General features: G+C 37.5%; 1 non-coding gene across 1 annotated transcript; it reads right to left on the minus strand.

Moving 5' to 3' along the window:
* Window positions 1–3,361: 3,361 nt before the first annotated feature.
* Window positions 3,362–3,460, minus strand: LOC141616251 (small nucleolar RNA Z266). The gene has a single exon (XR_012530608.1). It is a non-coding gene; the product is annotated as a small nucleolar RNA Z266 (small nucleolar RNA).
* Between the last annotated feature and the right edge of the window lie 922 nt (window positions 3,461–4,382).

The following is a 4,382-nucleotide window of genomic DNA, read 5'->3' on the forward strand; positions in this document are numbered from 1 at the left end:
ATATATATATATATATACTCCTCCATACCACACCAAAGTAAATTCGACTTTTTCACACTTGTCGAGACACGTTTTGCAACGTGAATATCTTTAGTTACACATTATTAAAAATTATAAAAAATTGATATTCTTATAGCATTCATGACGATAAATCAAACAAGATCTCACATGACTATATTTTGTCTTATATATTAAGAATAATATCAAAGATTCCCTACAACAATGAATAGTGCCAAGATTCTCAATGTTACCATTGGTGTGGTATGGAGGGAGTATATATATATATATATAACTTAATGAGTTCATTTGAATGCTTGCTTATTGTTTTTCTAACTTATGCACCTGTACGAACTTATAGTTTGGTGCGAACTTACGAACTAATTTTCAGCCCTTGGATTAAATTACATTATGAGATCAAAGATATATATTAAACCCCTCATCACCCGTCACCCCTCCTCTTTATTAAAACCCAGTCTCCCAACATCTAGTCCTTCTCACCCACCACCACCACCACCACCATCACCTCCTGTTGTCACCCCTGGCCACGACCTCCACCGTTGTCGTACCTCAGTTGGAATCTGGCCGTCGGTCGCCGTAAATCCGCCATCGTCGATCTGCTTATCACACCACAACCATAGTTAATTTGACTTTTATTTGAAATAGGATCTATTTGGCTCGAAATCTTGCAACAATGTCATTAATTCGGTCAGATTTTTGTAGTTGTTCTTCATTTTTTACAGATCTATGATTTGGATCACTACATTTTTTAAAACTGAGATTTATGGTGGTCGTGGAGGTGCATCACCGAGCAACCAGTGTTGCACTTGATATTTGACGGAGTTTTGGACGGTGTTTTCGTGGTGATCCCGGGAGGACGTTAGCTAAGGGGTGTCGGTAGGGATGCGAAATGGAGGGTTTACGGATGGCGTTTTAATTGGTGGACGGGTTGGTTGTTGGTTGGTTGTGTGGAACTAGTGCGTGGTTATGTATGAAGGAGGGTGGCGTAGAGTTATACAGCGGTGCTTCGTTGTGGTCTTGGCGGCAGTGGTAGTCTCGGGTGCGTGTTGGTGATGGTGGTGGGATGTTGTATTATGGTAGGAGGGTGGATACACATACTACTACCCCGGATACACATGTAATTACTACCGGATTCACAAATCGATTTGTGAATCCGGTAGTAATAACATGTGTATCCCGGGGTAGTAATATGTGTATCTTGTTAGTTCGTATGGCTTGTTTTGCTCTTCTTTAGTGAATGGGTGATAACTGATAAACAACCTGAATGAAACTGAGTAATTCCATAACAGCCTCATCAATGCTATCATCATATAAAATCAGTATAATGTAAAATAAGTCAACGCCAAGTAATTTTGGTACTGAGACTGTGGTATTGATGCTGTATAAATGTAAACTTGAATCCACACAATTCTAATATCTGATTGTGATAAAATTTAAGTCCAAACTCCAAAATTGTCATGAGCTATCTCCAATGACCAATGACTATTCGCGTAAGTGAATTTCCGATTATTTCTGTTTCAAGAAAACACAAATTCTACCATCCTCTGGGAGGACGGTACTCCTCACATACAAACACAATTCATCCATGTGGAATATTATAATGGCTTGTGTGTGAGGAGTACCGTCCTCAATATTCCACATGGGTGGATTGTGTTTGTGTGTGAGGAGTACCGTCGTCCGGAAGGACGGTAGAATTACTATTAAGAGAATAGGTGAATTGTCTCCTAATGTAAACAAAAAATGGAGATGGAGATAACTATTCCAAACCTCAATCATGAGTGACTGTGTCTCCTTATCCTCTACATTCTGCAATCACTTCAACTACCTTTGTTTTATACTTAAAAAGTGGCCGGATATGTATGAGTGTATGACTATATACAGATCAAACTTCCCAATCATCTCCTTGTTCTTCAAATCATTAGCTTTCACAATTGTCACCGTCAATCTGCCTTGAGGTTTAAGATACTAGATACATACTTTTAAGTTGTTAGATACGCTCCTTTAAGTTACTAGATCCGCTCCTTTAAGTTACTAGATACACCTCTTTAACTAGCTAGATACACTCCTTTATGTTACTAGATACATATCTTTAGCTTGCTGGATACACTCCTTTAAGTTACGAAATACACATCTTTAGTTAGATAGATACACTCCTTTACATTAATAGAACAGATTTTTGGCTTACTAGATAAACTTCTTTTAAGTTACTAGATAGATAATTTTAACTAGCTAGATAAACTTCTTTAACTACGAATTAATATACTTATGTATCTAGTCTAGAATACTAACACATACTGACGTAGTCATAGCCAAATTCAAGCAGTTCAACATACCACCAAATGCATTGTACTCCGTACGTGATATTATCATTTAATTGAGAAATCTCCGATAACATACATCACATTTAATTTGTCACTGATCACAATCTGGTTTCGACATGGATCAGGTTGGTGGATGGAGTCATGTATATGATGAGCTAACTCATGTGACCGTCAAAGGTGCGGGCCATGAGGTTCCATGACTTGTCCTCGGCTTGAGTTGCTTCCCTCACATATTCCTTAAGGAACCAGTCTATGCCTCAGATAACCTTAATACAGTCCAGATTAAGCATTCTGGGATCGATGTATTTTTACATAAACTCGTTTCAAAATAGAACTTGCAATATTAATATTCATTTCTGTGTTCTTAAATTCATTGATATGTAAAGTATGTAATAATGTACCAAACAGTCATGTACATATACATGAGATGAAAACTAAATCAGACCACACTTTTTGGTTTCCACTACTTTCAGCAATTCTTACACCCAAAACAAACTATAATTGCATATCAGCTGAAAAAAAATTAATTTCAGATTACAAAATTGATGGACATTAAATCAGTATGTCAACAAAAAATTTGGTTCATCATTTTTCCTAATTTCATTATGGAATAAAACTCAACCTTCATTCATGTAATGGGTATGGCATTGCCACAAATAATTTTGGAACATTAACAGTGAAGCCACTGTCGGAAGATTGGCAACAATCTGCCCTTTGCATCAAATCTATGTGTTGGTCGGGGGCAAGGCAAACATATATACCTTTTGTTTCAACCCTTTCCTTTCGCTTGCTAACAATAAAGAGCACAAAGATTTCACTTATTTTACATAAAATATTTCTTTATCTGTCTAATATGGAATTAGGTTTCGTCTTCCTGATCTGATCTTCCATGACTAGCACAGGTGGATTCCCGGCCTTATCTTCTCATTTTAGCATGGCATTTCCTGTCCAATCTTTAGCGTCAGAATGGGACAAAGGATTGCTTTTTTTTTCCTCTGTCCGTGGAACCCTTAGAAAAACAGTGTTGACAAGTCGAAAATATATTAATGCCTCAAATGTTTTGAGGTCACAAGGAAATACATCCTTCACTCATCTAATTGATTCATCATTCTTACCATACACACATTCACAGTTAGATCGAAACGAATTCAAAAACACTAAGACGGTCAATTGAATCCAAAAATAAAGCACATGGCAACGACTGTAGTACGAATATTAGGACACTTCTTTACCAACAGCATCAAACTGAGACACAAGCCATGCTTTCACTTCCTGAACTCGGCCGGGATCGAAACCACTGCCCCTCACTTCATTCCGACCCTCCCCATCACTCCCATATATCAATTCACTCATTTCCCTTCACTATTATTGCAAAAAAAAAAAACAACAACAACAACAGAGGAAGATGAAAATAATTCTGTTAGATACACATCCATCGTAGTAGATATACTCCTTTACCTTACTAGATACACATATCTGGCATGCTAGATACACTCCTTTATATTGTTAGATACACATCTATGACATGCTAGATACACTCTTTTAGCTTGCTAGATATACATCTCTGACAAGCTAGATACACTCTTTTACCTTGCTAGATACACATATTTGGCAAGCTAGTTACACTTCTTTAAATTTCGATCACACAATTTATCAACCAAATATCTCACTACACAGTAATACTATATGTAACACCCCCTCATACCAAGGTACCTTACCAGGACTACCCCATCATAAAAGGCTGTTACCATCTCGGTTGCCCGAGGTTATGATATATCAAAAGCAACAGTCCAAACACATTTATTAATGTACGATAATTATAAAAGTTACATAGTCTCCAAAAATCCAATAAACGAATTATCCAAATGGTGACAACTACCAAAAGCAATAACTAAGACTCCTGGTGGTGACATCTAATCCAGCGTGGTGACTCTCCCCATGACTGCCCCAAGCTCAATAAGTGTATCACCTGTCACAATCTGCTCACCATCCCCGAATGGATCACCGCAGTTTTACAAAACAACAACGGGTCGATTCTTCGCA

This window comes from Silene latifolia, chromosome 11 (genome assembly GCF_048544455.1).
Source record: "Silene latifolia isolate original U9 population chromosome 11, ASM4854445v1, whole genome shotgun sequence".
In the NCBI taxonomy this organism is placed as follows: Eukaryota; Viridiplantae; Streptophyta; class Magnoliopsida; order Caryophyllales; family Caryophyllaceae; genus Silene; species Silene latifolia.